Source organism: Macaca fascicularis, chromosome 15 (genome assembly GCF_037993035.2).
Source record: "Macaca fascicularis isolate 582-1 chromosome 15, T2T-MFA8v1.1".
Lineage (NCBI taxonomy): Eukaryota > Metazoa > Chordata > Mammalia > Primates > Cercopithecidae > Macaca > Macaca fascicularis.
Window position 1 is genome coordinate 124,254,058 of NC_088389.1, and position 26,235 is coordinate 124,280,292.

General features: G+C 39.7%; 1 protein-coding gene across 17 annotated transcripts in view; it reads left to right on the plus strand.

Annotated features, from left to right (window-relative positions):
• The first annotated feature begins 964 nt into the window (after positions 1-964).
• Positions 965-26,235, plus strand: part of PTPDC1 (protein tyrosine phosphatase domain containing 1) — a 136,574-nt gene continuing 111,303 nt past the window's right edge. For all 17 annotated transcript variants that reach the window (XR_012424928.1, XM_065530829.2, XM_074017900.1 and 14 more), the window contains exon 1: positions 965-1,279. The gene's annotated coding sequence lies outside the window, so the exon portion shown is untranslated. The remainder of the gene's footprint in view (positions 1,280-26,235) is intronic.

Below are 26,235 nucleotides of genomic sequence, written 5' to 3' on the forward strand. Positions count from 1 at the left end.
CATGCAGGGGAAGGACTTATTTCTACTGAGCCGTGAGACACAGGAACACTTACGAGGGTGAAAAAACAAGATGCAGCAGATTGCAGTTGCTTAATTAAATTCATTCCTCCCTTCATTTTGGAAAGAAGATTTTTAAGGGCATCAATGTGCCAAGTTAAGATTATAGTTCCCAGCTCTGCGAGGTCATGATGCTACATTCGAGTCTGTAAGATGTAGTTAGAAGGTTCTGTGTGGGGCTTCCAGAAAGGCTCTTTCTAAAATAAGGATGTGATGGCTGGAGCTCCAACTACTATTTTGGCCCATAAGGCAGATTTGTGGACGGAAGCGAGGCTGTGCGGATGACAGAGCCGAACGAGTTTGGCTACCTTCCTCCCACTTTCTTCTATGACAGAGGGGAAAAGTCCCTCGTGGGTTTAGGATACTGGAATCTGGGGGTTTCTGTTACACGCAGGCAAACCCCGTCAGCCACTCTGTAAACTGCTGGGCCTTGCCCTCACCCAGATTCTGCTCCTCGGATTTCTCTGAATCACCTGGGGCCGCGATGCCGTAAGAGTTGGGCCGCCAGAACCAGGAGAAGCAGGGGGAACAACACAGGAAGCAGGCCGGGAGAGAGGCGGCCAGACGTCTGGTTCAGTCCGCGCTGCTCCAGGGCTCTCCTGGCTCTTCCTCCTTCACTGGTCTCGACCCAGCGGCCGGGGAGCGCGAGGAGCCAGCTCCGCCGCCGTCCTTCTTGGCCCGCGCCGTCCCCTAGCCGTCCTCGCGCCGTTCGCTTCCCCAGGGTCCCCTTTCCGCACCCGCACCATCCCCTCAGCCTCCCTCACGGTTCCCTCACCGCCCGCGCTTGTTCGAAAAAGCCCAGAGCCGCCGCTCTCGTCACGGTCCGCTTCAGGCCGCCATTGGCCGGCACACGTCACGTGCGGCGTCTGGCGGCTGACATTGGCTGGCGAGCGGGCGCGCTGAGGGCAGCGCAGGGGACGCGGCCTCAGCAGGGGCGCCCCGTCGCGGGGAGCAGCCTAGGCGCTCGCCGGAGGACGCTGTCCGGCGGGCGGGGCCGGGATCCCTCTGCCTCCTGGGCGCGTCGGGAGCAGCGGGGATCGGTGCCGCGCCGTGAGGGTGCGCAGAGGCTGCCCTAGAGCCCGCTACCCACAGACCCTCCGCGGGGCAGCGTCTCCGGGCCGGCCGCGCCCTGGTCTGCCGGCCGCAGACGACGTGCGACACGGACGGCGCGTCCTGCTGACCCCAGCCGGCGCCGAGGGCTTGGAATCCCGAGCGGGAAAAGGTTCGGAATTTGCAGCTAGTTTAGCCGCACACTCAGTATGGCTGTTTCAGATTTGTTTTTTTAAACGTCTAGTTATTAAGTGATACGTGGTTGGAGGCAAATCATTGAGGGTCGTGAGCTTGAAACTAAAGTGTAAAGGTCTTGGATTTGAGGATCTCACATTCAGATGTCTGCAGGGACCAGGCTGGGAGATGCTGGGAGAACCCCCACGTTCTGGGATGGCGAGCGCCTCTCAACTGCCGCTCAGAGCGATCTCAGATTTTTCATGAGAAAGTTGAATGTCGGGTTTTTTATGTGAAATCTCTTAATTTGTAAATGTTGGCAATCAATTAAAAAAAGAAAGAGAGAAACACTGGAAGCCAAACAAAAGACATTTATAAGCTGGTTCTAGTCTGCCAGTTTGTGCCCTCTAATTTAAATCTAATTCTGCCACTAAATTAGTCACGTGACCTTGACCAAGTCACTTATCTCTCGGACATGCATTCTCAATATGGCTGATATTGCTTATGTTCTTAGGGGGGCAAAAAGATCGTAGATATTACCGTTCTTTGTGGCCTTCCAAAGAGCCTCAAAACAAGCAGATATACATTATACCTATGGCATTGAAATTGTATGGGGTTGGCAGATTCGGAAATAAAATGTCTAAAACGTCTCCTGGGAGGAGAGGGGGGAAATCAAGAAAAGGTTGAGAAACACTGCTTTAGGGAGGTGGATAAGCAGATGATCCTGCGATAGTTGTGTATGTGGAAGGATTAAAATATACTGGCATTCATAGACTGAGAGCTGGAAAACTCCGAGAGGTCATCTTATAAAAGTTCCTTGCCAGGCACTGTTAACACACACACATACAGGTACATACATGTATACACACATACATATGCCCACACAGTTTTATTTGATCTCCACAACAAAGTGTCATTTCATTTACTGTATGGGAAAACAAGCTCAGAGCGTTTGGGTGACTTGCCACAGTCAGAACTATTAATATTAAATGGAAGAACTGGGATTTAAATCCAAGTCTATATGGCTCCAAAACCACCCACTCATCCTGTTGGTTCCCAGCTTGTCCAGTTGTGTCTAAACCTCTTAGTGCACAAGAATTCCACCTTGTGGCTTTTTAAAAATGCAAAAATCTCCGCTCCCACTCCAGAAATGAGGATTCAGTATCAGGGACAGGACTGGAGGATCTGCATTTTCACACCCTTCTAGGATGATTCCCATATTGGTGACCCAGGGACCATTTTAAGAATGATTGTTCTAGTCTAATTTCCCACCCAACCCCAAAGGCTTCGTGGGGTTGTACCCAAGGGGCTCAAATTTCTCTTCCCAAACAGAGATTCCGTCTCCTTTTGCAGACAAGTGACCATTCAAGCTTTGGAAGGAAATCTTTTGTTGGAGAAAACCAAGGTTCAGGAGACAGCACCCTATGCTGTGGAACAGCTTTCATTTTGAGACAGTCTTGACAGTTTTGCTGTGCTTTTGTAAATAGGAGCTTCCTTCTGTGCTATTCTGATCCTCCTTGAAAACTAGGTTCAAGGCATTTATTTGAAAGTTACTATTAAACTTTTATTATTTATTTATTTTGAGACAGGGTCTCACTCTGTCACCCAGTCTGGTCTCATACTCCTGGGCTTAAATTAATCCTTGACCTCCTGTAGTGCTGGGATTACAGGTACAAACCACCACACCCGACCTCACAATGCTCTTAAAAGCACATCCTTTTTCTATTTTTTTTTTTTTAATTATACTTTAAGTTCTAGGGTACATGTGCACAACGTGAAGGTTTGTTACATATGTATACATGTGCCATATCGGTGTGCCGTACCCATTGACTCGTCATTTACATTAGGTATATCTCCTAATGCTATCCCTCCCCGTCCCCCCACGCCACGACAGGCCCCCGTGTGTGATGTTCCCCTTCCCGAGAAGCACATCCTTTTTCTTTCTCTCTCTCTCTCTTTTTATTTATTTATTTGTTTATTTTAAGTTTGAAACAGGGTCTCGCTCTGGTGCCCAGGCTGGAGTGCAGTGGTGCAATCTCAGCTCACTGCATCCTCAACCTGCCAGGCTCAAGCAATCCTCCCACCTCGGCTTCTCAAGTAGGTGGGATTACTGCTGTGTGCCACCACGCCCAGCTGCTCTTTTGTGTTTTTTATAGACATGGGGTTTCGCCATGTTCCCCAAGCTGGTCTTGAACTCCTGGGCTCAAGTAATCTCCCGCCTCGGACTCCTGAAGTGCTGGGATTACAACTGTGAGCCACCGTCCCCAGCCTGGACATCCTTTTTCAAAACCAACAACTGCCTCAAAGTCCAGACATTTTCTTTGTTCTAAATTAAGCAGTATAGAGGATGTGAAAATGTATACATTGAAATGTTTCTTCAGAATCATGTTTTATGTAATTTACTTATATATTTCTTTTTCTAAAAATGATGTAAGTTGAGTAATCAAAATATTTCTTTGCAGTTACTATCTGGATCGTTTCGTGTACCTAATGTGGTGTTACTGAAAAAGTTGTATTTCATTTTTCTGGTTTCTGTGGTGGCAACGTGGGATACAGGAAATAAAGTGGGTTTAAGGAAGAACTGGTGTTCTAATCCCAATTCTAGTACTTTCTAGTTATATGACTTTGGGCCGGTGACATCCTCTCCGATTCTCAGTTCTTCCTCTCTGATTCTCACTTTACTAATCTTTAAAATGGGGACCGTGCCTCCAGGGTTGTGACATTTATATGAGACAGCATGTGTAAAGCCCTAGTAGAGTGCTAAGCACAGCTATATTCTGTTAATATTAGTTTTTTTCCTCTCTCACTCTCTTCAGAGCAAACTTATGAGTTCCTATCCTGCTGTAATATTTAAGATCATTTTCATTTCCAAAAAGATGCATTTTCTGGAGCACTTAACTATATGTGAGACATTTAAAATTTCATAAAAATATAGCGGGCCATCTTTTTAAAAAACTTTGCTGAGAAAACTAAGGGCAAATTGACTATCTAGTTTCTTACCAGGTTTTGCTCTCTATGACCAAAATCATCCATTTGTTAATTCAGCAGATATTTATTAACACTTATTATGTGCCAGGCAGTATGGTACATGTAGACAATATAACTGTAAAGAAGACAGACAAGGTCCCTAACCTAAAAGAAATTATATAAGAAAAAGATAGTAAGCAAATAAAGTAATTACAGATTTTAATAAATGCTTAAACAGTAAAACTGAATAATGGCAATGAATTTAACATGGTGAAAAAATACGTTCCTCACTGAGTTTAAATTTGTGAAAAAATATTAGGAGATTATTTTAAATTCTTAAGTCTCAATTAAGATTTTGAAATGTGTCTTCAGTGAAAGGTATTAGTAAAAACTAATTTTTAAAGTTTATTTTAGTCATTTGAGTAGTAACAATAACAAAATAATAATAATAGAATAAATAACATAAAGGAAAAAAGTCAGCCATATTCCCTTCATTAGTATTTTGGTCAATCTGCTTCAGTTTGTGTATATTTATTTTTACATACTTGTACACAGTTTTGTATTTTACTTCCTTTAAACTGTAAAAATTTTTACCATTTTTACCATTAAAAAGTTGATTTTTAATACATTGCCAAGATAATGTTCTGCAGCTAATCCCAACACATATCTTTTCTAACTCCTTTTACCTGAAGACTCCTAGGTGCTGACCATCCTGACTTGGGTAATTTATAATATTCACTGTCATCATTACTATTATTTCTTGAACACTTCTTATGTTTCTGATACTTTATATCAGTGGTCTACCTGAACAAGGTCTCCTTCACCATGTCCATTGAACATTGTTATTGGATGGCTATCTCTTTCTTTCTACCTCATAGTTGAGTTAGTATTTTCAGCCCCCGTGCTGACTGATCTCTACATCTTCCTTCATTCTATATGCCTATTTTGTAAAAGTTCTGTCATGCCTCCAGCATAATCAGCCTTATCATGTACGAATCAACTGACTCTAGTTCAGTGTTTTCTTTCCTTTGAGCAAAAGCTCTTTGGAAACAGAGATAATAAGCAAGGACCACAGGGGAGGTTTTCTTCTCTCTGTGATTAGTTGCATTTGTTGCCTGGTGCACATGGGGAAAGTATTGTCATTAGATCATTTTCTTCTGTTCCATGTGATGCTGCTGTTTAGATAGTTCAAAACAGGGAAAACAGAGCCCTGCTAATTGCTTGTGGATTTTTAAAGTGTGAATGCCCTTAATAGCTTAAATTCTTTTTTTTTTTTTTTTTTGAGATGGAGTCTCGCTGTGTCACCCAGGCTGGAGTGCAGTGGTGCGATCTCGGCTCACTGCAAGCTCCGCCTTCTGTGCTCATGCCATTCTCCTGCCCCAGCCTCCCGAGTAACTGGGATTACAGGCGCCTGCCACCACGCCCGGCTGATTTTTTGTATTTTTAGTAGAGATGAGATTTCAACATGTTAGCCAGGATAGTGTTAATCTCCTGACCTCGTGATCCACCCGCCTCGGCCTCCCAAAGTGCTGGGATTACAGGCATGAGCCGCCGTACCCGGCCTAATAGCTTAAATTCTTATAAAGAGATTGTAGAATAATTGTACTTTTAGCCTACACCTTCTAAATTCTGTTTTCTAAGTGATTATTACTTGGATCCGTGGTAGACCTCCTATGTAGACAAACCAACTTAAAAATCCCTCAAATTTGTAAAGATGTAGATAAAACTGAACTGTCTTTATTAAATTCTAGGTCTTCTGTTGCCAGCCAGTTTTAACTTAATACTACATTGTTTATTTTGTTACTCAAATTGTTTCTACTTTTGCCATTGGGAGCTCTTTCAGTTGCTTCTGCATCTTTTTGACATTCTCATCCATCCCTGTGTTTTGAGTACTTCCCTACTTTTCTGGCACTACGTGATGCTCCAGACTCATCTTGTATATTCCCTGCTCTAGCCCTAAAATTAATCATTTCAACCAAGGATCCCTGGTTCCTTTTATTGGAAAATAGTATTAGAAACCAGATTTGCTCTGATATGCTCATCACTCTTGGAGTGCCATTGCTTTTAGGCCGTTGTCAGTGACCATAGGTAGGAACTATATGTATGTATATTAACTTGTGTATGCATATACATTTTTATTTCTATTTTTACTTATCAGTGTCTATATTAAGCCAAAGAGAATTTCACCCTGATGTCTTAGAATCTAACTGAGAACTACACAGTTTATTCTAACCTTTCCTCCTTATTTATCCATAACCTCCCAGTCCATAGTGAGAAATCTGGCTCCTACCATTCACCATGCTTTTACTTATTTTTTCAGTTCCAGTATACAGGTACAGCAGTATCAGAACTGTTAACCCATACTTCCATAAAAACCAATTATAGAATGGTGCTTATGTACAAGGCTTTTTGTTGTTGTTGATTTCTCTTACAGTTTCCATTCATTTCCAAAGTTTCTTACACTCCATCCTCCCCATCCCCTTCAGTGAGATTATGTCATGTCATGCATTTATTATACAAGCATGCCTCAGAAATACTGCTGGTTGGTTCCAGACCACCACAATAAAGTGAATATCACAATGAGGCAAGTCACACAAATTTTCTGGCTCCCCAGTGCCTATAATAGTTATGTTTTCACTAGACTGTAATTTATTAAATGTGCAGTAGCATTAGGTGTAAAAAATGTATATATGTTAATTTTAAAATATTGCCAAAAAATACTAAGGATCAACTGAGCCTCCAGTGAGTCGTAATCTTTTTTGGTTTAGGGTCTTGCCTCAGTGGTGATGGCTGCTGACTGATCAGGATAGACTTCTGCTGAAAGCTGGGTTGGCTGTGACCGTTTCTTAAAATAACAATGACGTTTACTGCATCAGTTGACTCTTCTTTCATGAAAGATTTTTCGGTAGCATGTGATGCTCTTTGATAGCACTTTGCCCACAGTGGAACTTCTTTCAAAACTGGAGTCAGTCCTCTTAAACCCTGCCACTGCTTTATCAACCAAGTTCAAGGAATATTCTAAATCCTTTGTTTTCAGTTCATCAGAGTGCAGCATCTTCACTAGATGTAGATTCTCTATCAAGAAATCACTTTCTTTACTCATCCGTAAAAAGCAGTCCCCCGGGGCCGGGCGCGGTGGCTCAAGCCTGTAATCCCAGCACTTTGGGAGGCCGAGACGGGCGGATCACGAGGTCAGGAGATCGAGACCATCCTGGCTAACACGGTGAAACCCCGTCTCTACTAAAAAATACAAAAAAACTAGCCGGGCGAGGTGGCGGGCGCCTGTAGTCCCAGCTACTTGGGAGGCTGAGGCAGGAGAATGGCGTGAACCCGGGAGGCGGAGCTTGCAGTGAGCTGAGATCCGGCCATTGCGCCCCTGCCTGCGCGACAGAGCGAGACACTGCCTCAAAAAAAAAAAAAAAAAAAAAAAGCAGTCCCTCATTCATTTAAGTTTTATCATGAAATTGCAGCAATTTAGTCATATTTTCAGCTCGACTTCTAATTCTACTTCTCTTGCTGTTTACACTACATGTACAGATACTTCCTCCACTGAAGTCTTGAACCTCTCCAAATCATCCATGAGTGCTGGAATCAGCTTCTTCCTAACTCCTGTTAATGTTGGTATTTTGACCTCCTCCCATGAACTGCAAATGTCCTTCATTTGTGATTCATAAAGGAAAGTTCCTGTTACTATCCATCCTTGCCAGTACTTTGATATTGCTAGTTAGATGTGTAATGGTACATACTATGGTTTTAGTTTGCACATCCCCTATACTGAGCATCTTTTCACATACTTATTTGCCATCTATATGTTTTCAGCAAGGTATCTGTTCAGATCCTGTGCCCATGTTTTTTAGTAGAAAATTTAAAATATAGTATCAAAGTTTTATTTATAATCTTAAAATAATTATACATTTCGAACAATACAGAGATGTATAAAGGGAATAAAATAGGGTATACTCTTCCTCTTTGCTCCACACCTAAATCTCTGAAAATGACTCCCCCCATCTCTACAAAAAATACAATAAATTAGCTGGATGTAGTGGTGTGCGCCTGTAGTCCCAGCTGCTCAGGAGGCTGGGGTGGGAAAAACACCTGAGCCCACGAGGTCAAGGCTGCAGTGAGCCGTGATCGCACCACTGCACAGCAGCTTGAGTGACAGAGTGAGACCCTGTCTCAAAAAAATAAAAACTCATCAGCAAACCAAAGATCATGTAGCTTTTCTCCTATTTTTTTTCTAGAAATTTAATAGTTTCTGCATTTACATTTAGGTCCAAGATACATTTTGAGTTAATTTTTATGTAAGGTGTGAGTGAGGTTGAAATCACTTCATATAAACATCCAGATGTCTTACATCATTTGTTGAAAAAACTTTTCTTTCTCCATTGGATTGTCTTTGCACCTTTTTCAAAAATTAGTCGACTATATTTTTCTGCGTCTATTTCCAATCTCTCTATTCTGTTCCATTAATTGAGGTGTCTAATGTTTTGCCCCTCTATATTTATTGTTGTAGCTTTATATTAAGTCTTGAAATCAAGTCATGTAAATCCTGCAACTTTGTTCTTCTTTTCCTGAATGGAATTGGCTATTCTAGCACCTTTCCCTTTTTATATAAATTTTAGAACAAGCTTGTTTATGTCTACAAAATACCTGGCTGGGATTTCAATATGAATTTTATTACACCTATAGATCAACTTGGAGAGAATTCGCATCTTTACTATGTTATCTTTCAATCAAGAACACAAAGTATTTCTTCATTTATTTAGATTTACTTTAAGTTCCAGGGTTATGTGCAGGATGTGCAAGTTTTTTACATAGGTAAATGTGTGCTATGGTAGTTTGCTGCACAGATCAACCCATCACCCAGGTATTAAGCCCAGCATTAGCTGTTCTTCCTGATGCTCTTCCTCCCCCGACCCCCGACAGGTCCCAGTATATGTTGTTCCCCTCTATGTGTCCATGTTTTCTCATCGTTCAGTTCCCACTTACAAGTGAGAACACGTGGCCTGAGTCAGTTTACTGAGGATGACTTTGTATCTTGCAACCTTGTGAAACTTACCTATGCAGGAGTTATTCAGTAGAGTCTTTGGGGTTTTCTGCATCCATAGACAACCATGAAAGACAATTATGTTGTCTATCAATAAAGAGAGCTTTTTTCTTTCCAATCTGTATACCTTTCTCTTTTTTTCTTATTACACTTAGCTAGGACTTTTAATATGAAGTTGAATATAAGTGGTGAGAGAGCACATCTTGCCTTGTTCCTGATTTAAGGGAGAAACATCAAGTCTCTCACTGTTAAAGTATGATATTAACTGTGACTTTTTAAATATAGTCTCTATTAGGTTGAGGAAATTCTTTACCTAGTTTTGGTATTAGGTTAATGCTAGCCTTACAGAATGAATTGGGAGGTGATCCCTACTCTTCTACTTTCTGGGAGAGATGATAGAATTGGTATTATTTCTTCCTTAAATGTTTGGTAGAATTCACCAGGGAAACCATCTGAGTCTGTTATTTTCCTTTTTGGGGAAGTTTCTTTTCTAATTTCACTACTAATTTTATGACTTTTTCAGATGTAGGACTATTCATTATCTATATCCCCTTGAGGGAGTTTTTGTAGTTTGTGCACTTGAAGGAATTGGTCCATTTTATATAAATAATCACATTTATTGGCACAGATTTACTAATAGTATTCCTTTATTATCTTTTTGCTGTGCATGGGATTAATAGTGCTAACCTCTCTTTTATTCTTGATACTGGCAATTTGTGTCTTCACCCTTTTTTTTTTTTTTTTTTTTTCTTGGTTAGTGGTCTGTCATTTTCTTCCTTCTTGCTTTAGGTTTAAATTAGTTTTCTTTAGTTTCCCAAGGAGGAAGCATAGGTTATTGATTTTAGGTCTTTCTTCTTTTCTAAAATACGCTTTTACTGCTATAAGTGTCTCTCTAAACATTACTTTAGCAGCATCCCATAAATTTTGATGTTGTGTTTTTAAAAATTACTTTTATTGTAAAATACACATAACAAAATTTATTATCTTAACCATTTTAAGTGTACATTTCAGTGCTATTAAGTACATTCACACTGTTGTGCAATATATATATGTATACACTTTAACTTTTACTTAGTTCAAAATATTTTTAAATTTCTCTTGAGACTTCTTAACCTATGTGTTATTTAGAATTAGAAGTGTGTTGGGTATTTTTCAAATATTTCCAATTACCCAACTGTCTTTCAGCTATTGATTTCAGTTTAATTCTGGTGTGGTCTAAAAATATACTTTGTATTATTTCTCTTCTTTTACATTTGTTCAGGTGTGTTTTATGTCCCAGATTGTGTTCTATCTTGGTGACTGTTCCATGTGCTCTTCTGTTGTTGGATGGAATGTTCTATATATATAAATTAGATCAACTTAGTTGATAGTGCTGTTCAAGTCATCTCTATCCTTACTGATTTTTCTGCCTGCTTAATCAGTTACTGAGAGAAGGATGTTGAAGCCTCAACTATAAATACAAATATATAGTGGGTTTGTCTATTTCTCCTTTAGTTTTTGCCTTGAATTAATGAAGTTAATATTTTCAGTTCTTGCAATTGGATGTATGATCAATTTTGAGTTAATTTTTATATGTGATAATAAGAGATTAAGGCTCATGTTTTTGCCATATGGATTTTCAGTTGTTCCAGCACCCTTTGTTGGAAAGACTATACTTTGTCTACCTCATTATCTTTACATTTTTGTCAAAAATTATTTGTCCAGTAGATGTAGGTATATTGTTTTTCATTCTGTTGTTCCTTTACTCTGTTTTTAAGCTGCTACCTCACTCGTTTTATTATTGTAGCTTGAAATCAGGTGGTGGTGTTCTGACAACTTTTTCTTCTTTTTCAAAGTTCTTTTGGCTAATGTGCTCCTTTGCACTTCCATATAAGTTTTATTTTATTTTTTATTTTTCATAGAGACATGGTCTCACTCTGTTGCCCAGGCTGGAGTGCAGTGGCAGAATCATAACTCATTGCATCTTCGAACTCCTGGACACAAACGTCAGCCTCCTGGCTTAACCTCCCAAGTACCTGGACCACAGGTGCACACCACCACAATCTGCTAATTTTTATTTGTATTTTTTCGTAGAGGTGGAGTCTTGCTGTGTTGCACAGGCAGAGTGCAGTGGTGCAGTCATAACTCACTTCAGCTTCAAACTCCTGGGCTCAAGAAGTCTTCCCGCCTCAGCCTCCCAAGTAGCTGGGAGTACAGGCACACACCACCACACCCTACTAATTTTTATTTGTATTTTTTGTAACGATGGGGCTCTCACTATGTTGGCCAAGCTTGTCTTGGACTCCTGGCCTCAAGAAATCCTTCTACCTTGGCCTCCCAAAGCTCTTGGATTACAGGTGTGAGCCACCACTCCTGGCCCATATAAGTTTTAGAATTGGCTTGTCCGTTTCTACAAAAAGCCTTATGGGATTTTTGGTGGGATTGTGATCTACAAATTATGATGGAGAGAACTGATGTCTTAACATGTAGTCTTCTGAACTGTGAACACAGTAGATCTTGCTATTTATTTAGGTCCTCTTCAATTTTTCTTAGTAGTATTTTATAGTTTTCAGTGTACAAGCCTTTCATATCTTTTGTCAGATGTATGCCTAAATATTTCATACTTTTTGATGTTGTTGCAAATGTGTTTTAAATTTCAATTGCATTATTCATCTCTATTACATAAAGTGATTAATTTTTATATATTGATCATATTTACCACAACCTTGCTAAATTAGCTTACTATTTTTGTAGATTTTTTGCAGATTTCACTGGATGTTCTGCATAGTTGAGCATGACATCTCTGGGTAAACATAAGTTTACATCTTTGTTTTCAATATGGAAGCCTTAGATTTATTTTTCTTGCATTATTGCTCTGGCTAGAACTTAATACTATGTTGAACACAAGTAGTAAGAGTGGGCCAGGCGCGGTGGCTCAAGCCTGTAATCCCAGCACTTTGGGAGGCCGAGACGGGTGGATCACGAGGTCAGGAGATCGAGACCATCCTGGCTAACACGGTGAAACCCCATCTCTACTAAAAAATACAAAAAACTAGCTGGGCAAGGCGGCGGGCGCCTGTTGTCCCGGCTACTCGGGAGGCTGAGGGAGGAGAATGGTGTAAACCCAGGAGGCGGAGCTTGCAGTAAGCTGAGATCCGGCCATTGCACTCCAGCCGGGGCAACAGAGCGAGACTCCGTCTCAAAAAAAAAAAAAAAAAAAAGTAGTAAGAGTGGACATATGTGTCTGCAGAGGGAAAAACAATACTTTGAATGAAAACCCAACCTATCAAAATTTGTGAGCCACACCTTGAGCCTTGTTGAGAGGGAATGCAAAACTGGTCCAGTATTTGAAGTTTAGGCAGTATAATCACATCATAAGCTAAAGAAAAACATTACAGGATTTTATCAATTGGTGCTGAAAAAAAAATTGGCATACCTTGACACCCATTCATTATTTTTTAAAAACTCTCAGAAAATGAAAGAATAAAATAGAACTGCCTCAACTTGAAAAAGACATCTTTTTCTTACAGAACTTACAGAAATACAGTCAAAATTTAGTTTAAATTCATAGAAGTATTATTGTTTTTATATATCAATCTTGTATTCTGTCACCTTCCTGAACTTACTAGTTCTAATAGTTTTTTAAGTAGATTCCTTAGAATTTTCTATATACAGATTCACATCATTTGCAAAAATAGTTTTACTTCTTCCTTTTCAATATGGAAACATTTTATTTCATTTTCTTACATTATTACACTGGCTGGAACCTCCATTACAGTGTTGAATAATGCTAATGAGAGTATATATTCTTATTTCTGATCTTAGGCAGGAAGCCCTAAGTTTTTCACCATCAGGTGTGATGTTAATTGTGGGTTTTTCAAAGATGCTCTTTATCAGGCTGAGGAAATTTGTTTATAAACTTAGTTTACTGAGTATTTTTATCCTGAGAAGACAGATTTTCGCAGATGCTTTTTCTCTATTGAGATGGTCATGTGGTTTTTGACATTTATTCTGTTAATATGAGGTATTACATTAATTGATTTTTGAATGTTAAACCAACCTTGCATTCCTGAAATAAATACAAGTTGGTCATGGTGAATATTCTTTTTTTATGTTGTTGGATTCAGTTTGCTAATTTTTTTTTAGGATATTTGCATCTATATTCATATATATATTGGTCTTTGGTTTTCTTGTGATGTCTTTTTCTCATTTTGGTATCAGTGTAATACTGTGCTCACTGATTGCATTCTAACATGTTTGCTCCTCCTCTTTTTTTGAAAGAGTTTGAGAAGGATCGGTGTTAATTCTTTTCTAAATGTTTGATGGAACTCATCAGTGAAGCCTGGCTTTTCTTTGTGGAAAGGTTTTGAAATAGTAGCTCAATTTCTTTACTTGTTAGGGGTTTATTCAGATTTTCTATTTCTTCTTGAGGCATTTTTTGATATTTTGTACCTTTACGGGAATTTATTTTACCTTCATTACCTGTTTATCTGCATACTTTTTGTCACAGTATTTTCTTATAATTCTTTTCATTACTGTATTTGGTTATAACATTCCCTTTTTCATTTCTGATTTAGTAATTTGAGTCTTCTCTCTTCATTGGTCAGTCTAACTAAAAAGTTGTCCATTTTGTTTCTCTTTTCAAAGAAACAACTTTTGGTTTCATTGCTGTTCTCTATTGTTTTACATTTTACTATTTTATTTATTGCCACCTTAATCTTTTTTATTTCCCACTTTCTTAGTCTGTGTTGTGTTGCAATAACAATACCATGCACTGGGAAATTTCTAACGAAAAGTCTTATGTTTTACATTTCTGGAGGCTGAGAAGTTCAAGGTTAAGAGGCCCATATGTGATGAGGGCCTTCTTGCTGCATCACCAATGGCAGAAGGCAGAAGGGCATAAAAGCATGTGTATTAGAAAAGAAAGGGGTCGAACTCATCCTTTTATTAGGAACTCACTCTTCTGATAACAGCACTAATCCATTTACGAGGGCAGAGCCTCGTAAAGGTCCTCTTAGAGACCTATTAAAGGTCCCGTCTCTCAATACTGTTGCATTAGAGATTAAGTTTCCAACACAGGAACTTTGGGGTATACATTCAAGCATACCTCCTACCTTTTGCTTGTTTGAGGGTTTATTTTGCTCTTCTTTTTCCAGTTACTTAAGGTGGAAGGTTGGGTTATTGACTGAGATCTCTCTTCTTTTCTAGTATGCACTTGTAGCTATAAGTTTCCCTCTGTGTACTGCCATAACTTCATTCCCTAAGTTTTGGTATTGTGTATGTTTGTTTTCAGGCAACTCAAAATATTTTAGATTTTTCCACTGTATGTTTTTCTTTGACCTTCACCCGTTAGTTATTTAAAGATGTGTTTAAATATTGTTTAACTGGTATATATTTATGACTTTTCCACATTTTCTCTATGTTGTTGAATTTTAAGTTAATTTCATTATGATCAGAGAGCATATGTTGTGATTTCATTCTTTTTTAATGTATTGAGGCTTGTTTTATGGCCTGGCATATGGGCATATGGTCTACCTTGGAGAGTGTTCCATGTGCACTGAGTGTATATTCTGCTGTTGTTGGGTCTGGAATTTTCTTTAGATGTCTGTTCTGCAAAAGGAGTAATTACGCAAAATGATCCCCAAATGCTGAAAGAGCTGAGAAACCAGAGAAGGAGGCAGACAGATCTGGTTTGTTGGTATTGGTGGATTTATTGAGGGCACTTACAGAAGTGTGGTCTTTGGTGGCCACAAGACAGGTGGATATCTGTACTGTTGCTCTCCAGACCCAAGGCTTATATACCATAGGGAAAGGGTATGCATACTCTAGCAAAACAAAAGCAACCCTCCAGAATAGTCAAGAATGCTAAATGCATTATAGCCTATAATTTATGTGATAACATCAAGGTCGCTTTGATCTAAAAGCAGGAGTAGATGTTCTTACACTAGGGATAGTAAATAAAGTGGGAATTAGGAGACATTTACAGGACTGGGGAGAGTCAGAAGTCAATATGGTGGACTAGCATCCAAGATGGAATTACTTTTGTCTCCATAGCATCACTTAGGATTATATAATTCATTGTGTTCTTCTGTTTTCTTGTTGATCTTCTGTTTTGTTTTTCCATCCATTATTGAAAATAAGGTATTGAAGTCTCCAACTATTGTTGAATTGTCTATTTCTCCCATCAATTTTGTACGTTTTTATTTTATGTCTTTTGGAACTCTGTTCTTAGGTGCACAATGTTTGTAATTATTATATCTTCCTTATTAATTGACTGTCAGCATGATAAAGTGTCCTGTTGTCTCAAAACAATTTTTGTCTTAAACAGTATTTTGTGTGATATTAATATTGCAATATCAGCACAATTTTGATTACTTCTTGCATGGTATATCTATCTCCATCTTTTTACTTTGAGTCTATTCCTGTCTTTAAATATAAAATGTGTCTCTTGTCAATAACATATAGTTGGATCATTTTTTTAATCCATTCTGCCGGGCTCTGCTTTTTGATTGGGATGTGTAATCCATTTTCATTTAATGTAATTACTGATAAATTAGGATTTATTTGCCTACCTTTTTTTTATAGCTTATGTCTTTTGTGTTCCTTTATTTCTCAATTCCTGCCTTCTTTTATCTTAGGTATTTTTTATTATGCCTTTTCAAATCCCTTGTTTCTTTTCTGTATTTTTTGAGTTACATTTTTAGTGTTTCCTCTGGGGATTACAATTGGCATCTTAATTTAAAACAGTCTATTTCAGATTGATACTTAATTTCAATAGTATGCAAAAACTTTTCCTTTAGTGTGTTTTCATTCACTTCTACCTCTTTTGTACCATTGTCATAAAATACAAATTACATCTTTATATATTATAAGCTCATTGACTCATTTTTATAATTATTGCTCTATGCAGGTATTTTTTAAAACAGGTCAAGAAAAAAGCTACATATATGTATTTTTATAATATCTATTTAGTTATCTTTATTGATGTTCTTTATCTCTTTGGATCTGAGAATCACAATGTACTGTTTTTTTTTTCATTTCAGCCTGAGGGATTCCCTTTACTATTTCTTCTAGGACAGGTCTGCTAGCAACAAATTCTCTCAGGTTTTGTTTTGTTTTGATCTTGAGATGTTTTAATTTCTCCTTTTTGGGGAAAGGGGCAGATTTTCTCTCTTGTCGCCCAGGCTGGAGTGCAATGGCACGATCTCAACTCACTGCAACCTCCACCTCCCAGGTTCAAGCAATTCTCCTGCCTCAGCCTCCCAAGTAGCTGGGACTACAGGCATGTGCCGCCACACCTGGCTAATTTTTTTGGATTTTTAGTAGAGACGGGGTTTCACCATGTCGGTCATGCTGGTCTCGAACTCCTGACCTCAGGTGATCCACCTGTCTCACCCTCCCAAAGTGCTGGGATTACAGGTATAAGCCACTGCACCCGGCTCTCCTTCATTTTTGAAGGAGAGTTTAACTGGTTATAGAATTATTGACTGACCATTGCTTTCTTTCAAAATTGAAGAAATAGTCATCTCACTCTCTCTGGCTTCCATCTTTTCTGATGAGATGCAATCATCTATACTAGGGCCATAACTTCCCCCCTTGGTTTTAGTTGCCCCTTCACTTTCATGTGCTTTCTGTCTTCCAAAAGCTTACTGAGAGCGCAGGTTCTTGGATAACCAACTCCTGTTGTTCCTTGCTCTATGGGCTTATTCTTTATAAAATTTCTCTAACAGTCTTTTCTCCAGAGTCTCAGGAGGAAGGGAAGGCTAATCTATGAGTTAAATCACTGCCTAAATGAGATGTCCTATATATCTTGCTATGGATGATCTGATCTAAGCCTGTGAATTCCCAAGAGCTACACACCTGCCTGTGTTTTTAGACACCCAGGCTTGCCTCCCAGATACACGAAATAGGTTTTACAGAATAACTGTTAGAAAAATAGAGAAATAGTTCACGAATTGAAGAGGTAGAAAATCTTGTTATTCTTCCTAGTCTGTATATAAATAGGGATGAAGTGAATAACAAACTCTGCTATACTCAGTATTTTGAGATTTTTCTATTGAACTAGCTGAAATTATTATTATTCTTTTTTAAGACAGGGTCTCACTCTGTAGCCCAGGCTGGAGTGCAGTAGTGTGATCATGGCTGACTGCAACCTCTACTTCCCAGACTCAAGCGATCCTCCTGCCTCAGCCTCGCGAGTAGTAGCTTTCACTACTACTATAGGGACTATAGGTGCTCACCATCACACCTGGCTAATTTTTTATATTTTTTGTAGAGATGGGGGTCTCACTATGTTGCTCAGGCAGGTGTCAAATTCCTGGGCTCAAGCGATCCTCCCATGTCAGCCTCCCAAATATTGGGATTACAGGCATGAGCCACTGCAACTAGCCTGAAATTATCAATTGAAAAAAATTTCAAGCAGTGTCACAAAAGATGTATTTAAAGGTAAACATAATTATGTATCTACAATATTTATATATTTGTTAATAGGGATATTCAGATAATGAACATGTATTGATCATAAAGTCACATTATGGTGTCCAAATTGTGGTATCTGGTACTTCACTAAAAAGTGTCTGATATTTGGAGAGTCTTTGATCTTGTTGATACCACCTGTATAGCAATGCTCAGATTTCAAGTGATGTGTTTGTCTTAAAACAGAATTTTGGTAGCCAGGTCTCATCCAGGAATATGAGCTTGTTTCTACATCTGCTTGATGATGTAGGTCTTCCTGCTGTATTTCATGATTTTGTGAAGGTTGGCTCAGGAACTATAAAAAGAAAGTTTATAATGTTTGACAACTAAATAGAACCCAGGAAACAGACCTTCACAGGAACCTATATGAATATGAATACTTGCTGTTAGGTAAATGCAAACTGCTTACCTAGTGCAGTGGTTCTAAAAGCATCAGCATCACATGGAAACGAGTTAGAAATGCAGACTTCTCAGTTCCACTCTAAAACTACTGAGTGCAAACTCTAGAGGGGAGTGCCCAGCAGTTTGGGATTTTAAGAAAGTCATCCAGGTGATCTGATGGGTTTAATTAGGAATTGTTGGCCTTTCGATGAGCTTAGAAGCATCTTTGGAGTATCTTTGATTTGAGGTTGATTGAACCTATGGGAATAAGTTTCAATCAAATAAGCCACCTGTGGCTGCTTGTGGGAAAAAGGATGGGAAATATAGAAACCTTGGTTGTAAAAACCAGCTTCATCTATAGTTAACATCTTACCCATTCTTTATTATAATGTGTTTTCTGAAGAATCCAAATCAAATAGCCTATTTCTTTAAACGATGAAATAGCAGGGTTCCTGCTGAAGTGTTGTTTTCCCCCAATCTGTGATTGGTCTCCTGAGAGCCTTGGAGATTTCTCTAGGGTGTATCTGAGGTGTGAAATCACAAAGCCCGTGAAGGTAATAGTGTAGTAAACTCTGCCAGAGACAACACGTTTCTAGGTGGCTCTCACTCCTTTCCCCAGGACTAACCGTATCAGAAATGTTGAGGGGTCTGAAAAAAGAAAAGGGTTTTTTTTTTAAAATGTTGCCTAGCTTCCTCTGGGGTGATTTGAAAAGAAAAGGAATTTTATATAGTCATGTCATTTTTTTAGGTTATAAATTCAGAGGTGAGGACATTTCAGTTTAAAAGAAATCTATTTTTGTTTAATTTTACTACATAAGGAATCATAAGCAGTGCTTTAATTCCTCAAGAAGAAAATACTACAGTGGTATTAGGAGGCTGTTTTTATAGCATTTGAGCCACATAAACCTACATACAATAAATCTTTACTCACCCCTACATGATGAGGGATGTGGGTAAAATATGTAATTGATACTAGGGAAGGCATCCTAAAGGAGAGAAAATGTGGGCTGAGGGTAGAAGTTACTGCTATCGTGCATCTGTATCAAGCCTCTGTACCTTCTGCTGAGAAGAAAACAAATCCAACCCTCAGGGAACTGGAACACAAATCTGTCACATAGAAAATGGGCAGGAAGTTAGAGATATAAATGTGATCAGGAAGACTAAATAAGAATAACGCTATTCCTTGTGTTTGCGTAGTGCTGCCACATAATTATATATGTTCTTTTTTTTTTTTTTTTTTTTTTTTGAGACGGAGTCTCGCTCTGTCACCCAGGCTGGAGTGCTGTGGCCGGATCTCAGCTCACTGCAAGCTCCGCCTCCCGGGTTCCCGCCATTCTCCTGCCTCAGCCTCCCGAGTAGCCGGGACTACGGGCGCCCGCCACCTCGCCCGGCTAGTTTTTTTTTGTATTTTTTAGTAGAGACGGGGTTTCACCGTGTTAGCCAGGATGGTCTCGATCTCCTGACCTCGTGATCCGCCCGTCTCGGCCTCCCAAAGTGCTGGGATTACAGGCTTGAGCCACCGCGCCCGGCAATTATATATGTTCTTAGCAATAACCCTGAGATGGGTAAGGCAAGATTACTGTTCCTACCTTACAGATGAAAAAGCTGACATTCAGAGAGATTAAGTGATAAAAGTGTTGGTGGTGGTGGTGGCAGCTGCCTTTTATTGAATGTTTATTCATGTATATATCCAACAAATCTATTCCTTCATGGAGCTTACATTCCAGTAGGAGAAGGCAGACAATAGACAGGACAAATAAATAAAGTATATAATGTGTTAGATGTCATAAGTCTTGTGGAGAAAAATGAAATGGGGGAGTGATTTAAATTTTAATTAGGGTGATGTGGAGGGTTTTGAAGAGAGGGGTGACATGACTGACTGAAGTTCACAGGATTACTGTAGCTGCTGTATTGAGAATAGATTGACTTACATGTTGGGGACGGAATTAGGTCTGCATATACATTCTCGGGTCATCTTTACAGTGATCCAGTAGGGTAGGTAGTAAGTCTCAGAGATATTAACAAATGTGCCTAAGATCACCAAGCTAATACGTGCCAACTCCTCTATTGAAATGTGTTTGGATTTTATAATCTTACATTTAGACTAGCATTCCTGTTTCTGTTAGGAGATAGGAGGCTAAAATGTATAAAGGGGCCATGTTCCTGATATTTGTCTTTGAGATAACAGTGAATGAAAATTTTGATTAAAAAATCAGTAAATTATTAATATCTACACAAAGGAAAACAGATTGAGTAAATAAAATTTATGTGAGCCCATTGATTTGGACCGAGTTTCTACACTAGACCCTAATAGACCAAATCAAAATGGAGTCAGTCGTGCTACGTGCCACATAATTAAACTAAAACTTAAAACACAAACCAACAGGAAATCCACAAATGGGCCAGTTTTCTAGGAAAAAGCAAAACAAAACAGGAGATTTGCAGCATCCGGTCGGAAGGGGCCCAGTCAACCTGGCCAGCATAAGGAAGTCACTGCTTAAACTCATACAAGGAGAGTAACCAGAGGATAACCAGTCTGCTCTTTGTACTGGGCTGTTTCCCTGTTCCTGCTGCAGCTGCCTTATAAAAAGCCAATTGTCCTGCCATACCCAGTGGAGCTCCTTTCTATTTTGTAGAGTGAATATTATGTTGCCTAGTTCATGAATCATGAATAAAAGCCAATTAAATATTTAAAACTCTATGTGTTTAAATTTTATTATTTAATAGGTCTTTATTGTTCAGAAACTATACGTGTAGTCCTTAAGAGCACAAACTCTGGAGCTGAACTGTGGGAATTCAAATTCCAGTTCTCATGCTTAGTAACTGTGTAACTTTAGGCAAATTATTTGACTTCTCTTTGTCTTAGTTTCCTCATCTATAAACAGAAATAATATACAGAACTGAATACATGCTTACTATACAATCAGCAGTTGTGCTACTTGGTATTTACTCAGATGAACAGAAAACTTAGGTCTACACAGAAATCTGCGCATGAATGTGTATTCATCCTTGCTTAAACTTGGAAGCAACCAAGATGTGCTTCAATAGGTGAATGGATAAACTGTGATATATCCAAACTATGGAATATTATTCAGTGCTATAAAGAAACAAGCTATTAAGCCATGAAAAGATATGGAGGGACCTTAAATGAACATTATCCAATGAAAGAAGCCAGTCTGAAAAGGCTACCTACTCTGTGATTTCAACCTTGTGACATTCTGGAAAAGACAAAACCATGGAGACAGTAAAAAGATCAGTGGTTCCAACATAGCACATGTATACCTATGTATCAAACCTGCAGGTTGTGCACGTGAACCCTAGAACTTAAAGTATAAAAACAAAAAAAAGCAGTGGTTCCCAGGGTTTCAAGGAGAGGGACAGATTAATAGTTGGAGCACAGAGGATTTTTAGAGCAGTGAAACCACTCTGCGTGATACTATAGTGTCATTATACCTTTTCTAAACCTACAGAATGCACAACACAGAGTGAGCCCTAATGTTAACTATGGACTTTGGGTGATAATTGTGTGTCAATGTAAGCTGATTGTAACAAACTTACCACTCTATGGGGGAGTCTGTTGGGGGATGGGTATATGGGAAGCTTTTGTACCTTCTGCCCAGTTTTGCTGTGATTCCAAAACTGCTCTAACAAACAAAGTCTATTTTAAAAACAAATGGGAATGTAGCAGGACGAGCCACAGACAAAACTCCTCAGACACCGAGTTAAAAAAGGAAGGGGTTTATTTGGCCAGGGGGCATCGGCAAGACTTCTGTTTAAAGAGCCGAGCTCCTCAAGTGAGCAATTCCTGTCTCTTTTAAGGGCTCACAACTCTAAGGGGGTGCATGTGAGAGGGTTGTGATTGATTAAGCAAGCAGGGGGTATGTGACTGGGGGCTGCATGCCCCGGTAATTAGATCAGAACAAAACAAGATAGAGATTTTCACAGTGCATTTCTATACAACGTCTGTAATCTACAGGTAACAGAACCAATTAGGTCAGGGGTCGATCTTTAACTACCAGGCCCAGGGTGCTGTGCTGGGCTGTCTGCCTGTGGATTTCATTTCTGCCTTTTAGTTTTTACTTTTTCTTTCTTTGGAGACAGAAATTGGGCATAAGATGATATGAGAGGTGGTCTCCTCCCTTATTCCCCCCTTTTGAGACTCTCACTCATTTTATTAGTGGGAGTTCTCACTTTCATTTTCACTACCCATGTCTTCTTGCAAGACAGATCAATAGTGATTCATATAGTACACTTGTGCTGAAGCATTTTGGTGAACTAAGGTAGCGATGAAGCTTTTTATCATTCGAAGAAGTGCAGGTAGCAAACAAGGGAGCAGTAAGTAGGTTCCTATTAGTATTATAACTCTTATTATAAGAGTTTTAAATCCTCCTAGCACTGGGAGCCATTTTCTAAACATGGCCCTAGGATCAGATCTATGCCACACTTGCATGGGCACATGTGCTAGTTTTGTCATATCTCTAACCGTGTCTTCAACTACTTGCCCTTGATTATCTATGTGTAGGCAGCAATTAGTAAGGTTAAATTTCCTACTGATCTCTCCTTCAGCTGCTAGCAAGTAGTCAAGAGCTAATCTATTTTGATAGATAGCATTTCTCATCTGAGTTTCTTGCCGGGCCAGAATAGTCAAGGCTCTGCTGGTTTTATTAGTGATTATTTTGAAGACAGCTTGTAACTATATGATTCGGTTGATCAGGTAAATGGGGGTCCAGTATCCCCATGAGCCGTCTTGTGCCTAAGTAGCAGGCCTATAATATTGTATGATTCTCTCGGGGCCATTTATCATTTTTTCAATTTCTTATAGCTATGCTTCTCTTTTCGTGGGAAGCATAGACAGGGAAGCCCAGGAGTTCGCCTGTTTTTATGGGCAGTAGGAAGAAAGATGGTTTAATAGTGCCAATAACACAACTGCCTGCCCACTGATCAGGTAATTTGGCATAAGCTCTATGCCCACATATCCAGTATAATCCAGTGGGGACTGTCCAGTCCCGGTGGGACTCCAGGTGGGTTCACACAGTTTGCAACTTTGGGAATTTATTAAATGGATTCCTCTCTGTGTGATTTGAACTCCACCAAGTGACTGTTTCTGTGGTACCATTATACGGTTTCTGTCTCAGACAACTAAGTCATCCTACGGAGTGAGTGAATTCTTTTTCTTCTCTAGCTATGCAATATTGTCCTACAATTGAGGCTTTTAGGACCCAGAAATTATCAGGGTGATTCTTTTGAGCCGGGAATTCATCAGGAACTGGGTCTGTAGGTACTAATTCCCAGGCTTCCTATGGCCACTGATCTCTTATTACAGTTCCTCCACATACATAACATGAAGTGACATTGAGAGACTGTGCTACATGCTTGGCTAATTGCAAAAACAAATTTCTTGTTTTTCCTGGAATTTCTGATACTGGCACATTTAGTTCATCATAGAGAGTTTGGAACACTGGCTTAGGAGAGTGTTTGTAAACTTCTCCTCAAACCAAGATATTTACTCAAGGATCCAGTCTGGCCCCATCGATTCCTAAGGTCACACACTCCTCTTTTTTCCAGCGAAGATCAAAAGGATTGGTTATTACCAGCTCTAAGGGGTTACATTGACCCTTAGTACAGGAAGGGCCATTTTTTCCTTTCCAAAGGCGGACTGGATCCTTCTCATCATTTGTTTTTTCCAAGTGGCCTAAATGACACAAGACCAGTATTTACATTTATTTCCACACAGTCCTAATTTATGACAGATGTACTTATTTTCTGCCATATAGCCTCTTTTCTAGTTAAGAGAACTACACCTTATTCCTAACTTATTACTATTAATGACAGCACAGACATCAAATTTTAAGGTGACTTGTTTGGGCACCCTTTTTTTTTTTTCTATTTTAGCTAACACTTTACTCGTATCATTTATGAGCCCCTATCAGTCTTCAGTTCTTAATCTTGTTTTAAAAAACTGTGGTCATGGGAGACTCAGATGTGTCATAACACACATCAGGTTGGTCATTTCCTGGGCTACATACCTTGTATAGAATAACATTATACAAACATTCTTTTTAGAGTTCCAGTACACTTACAATAACTGTAAAATAATAGGACCTTAGCAACCTTTGGTCCTACCTCAGTGACTTGATGTATACACTGGGAACAATCCTCAGTCTGAGGAAGGTCAGTTGAAGTCCTTACTGTACAAGTCCAAATTGTCTGAGGAAGGTCAGTTGAAGTCCTTACTGTACAAGTCCAAATTTTAAGGAAAATGAGTCCCGCGATGAGTTTCCTCATGCTTTGGCCATGTGTGAACCAGTCAGCTTCCGGGTGTGACTGGAGCAGGGCTTGTTGTCTTCTTCAGAGTCACTTTGCAGGGGCTGGCGAAGCTGCTCCCGTCCACGTACCACTCAGTCTACTGATGTTTAAGGATGATCTCGGAGGTCGGGCCTGCTAGAATAAACTGAATCCAACACCTCTACACAGTTACGTTCAACTGGGTTCTCTGATACTGGGAGCAAGTGGTGAGGTTTAGGGTGTTGCAAACTTCAATGGTTATATGGGAATTTTCACATAGCAAGGTTTGGTACTTGGTTAATCTAGCATTTGTTAACCAATGATGTCCTTTGGTATTTATTAAAGTTACCACAGCATGGGGGGCGCTTTATATTCAGGTTTTGCCTAAGGGTTAGTTTATCTGCTTCTTGCGCTAACAGGGCCTTTGCTGCTAGGGCCCTTAGACCTGGGGGCCAGCCTTTGGAAATCTTGTCTAGTTGTTTTGAGAGATAGGCCACTGGCATTGGCCAGGACCCCACAGTCTAGGTTAAAACTCCAACTGCCATTTTTTCTCTTTCTGACACACAGAGTGTAAAGAGTTTTGCCAGGTCAGGTAGCCTCAGGGCTGGGGCTGACGTGAGTTTTTCTTTTAACTCATGAAAAGCTCGTTGCTGTTGGTTGTAATAGATGTAGTTTATCTAATCTACATTTTTATTAACTGTCACCTACTAAAATATTGACTCCAATCCTGCAGCTATTTGATTTGACGCTTTAAATTGATCTGGTATTCCTCGTGGGACTCCAATTGCAGCTAAATAGACATGAGAGTCGAAAGACCCATAAGGGGCTTCTCTCACTTTATGATGTCTTATTATTATTTTTTCCTTCTGGTTGATGAAATGCCAGGGTGAAAGGGATAGCCAATTGGACATAAAGCACAAGTGCCACTCCAGTTATTCGGCAGAGTGCCCAGTAAAGGTCCACCACAATACCACCACACATCCGCTCGGGGTTGAACAAGGGCTGACTAATTGATAAGCTCTTGAAAATTCCTAAGCTCACTGCATCCTTTCAGGTCTCCAAGGAATGCTAAGTTTCCTCTCTGTCGTGAGAGACACGAAGTGAACTTAGTGTTGGGAGACAGAATCTGGATGGCCCTCGGGCTGAACCACAGGGTGCCGGACTTTGGGGTATAGCAGAGAGAGAGTTTGGCATGACTTATTACTCCAGGCTGTAGAATCCTGGAAAAGAGCTACCATGCAGCCTATGCCTGGTCGACTGGAGGACCACCTTAGTAGAAGGGGGAAAATCTGGGCCTCTGGCCTGCCGTGTGCACAAGCATAACAATTGCTTTTGTTTAATGTGCAGATGGAATATTTGATCCATTTTAACCAGGCATTTGCATCCTGGTATCCTGTCTTAATTGCTAAAGTTTTTTTTAAGTCATTAACTTCTATGATCCTCTAGTAAAATGAATGTATGGTTTTAGGGAAATTACAAACACTGGCTGGGGCAGCCCATCGTTGCTCTTTAGTAGTCCACGGAATGTTGGACCAGTGAAAGCTCTATATCGGTGGGGGGGGGCAACACTCCTGGTTGGCACTGGGATCTTTATCAAAATCTTGCTGGATTAAATGGTCCTAGTTTACTAATGCCTCGTCTGAGGAGAGTCAGGAGGGACAGAAGTACTTTTCTGAAGTAGAAAGCTGTCTTTGACTTGGCAAGTCCTCACAGGGTATAACAAGGCAAGCATTAAATGCAATAGTTTGAGGTGAAATTGACTTGGTTATATTAATAACTAGATGGTCAGCAATAGAATGAGGAAAGAAGAAAGAGTAATA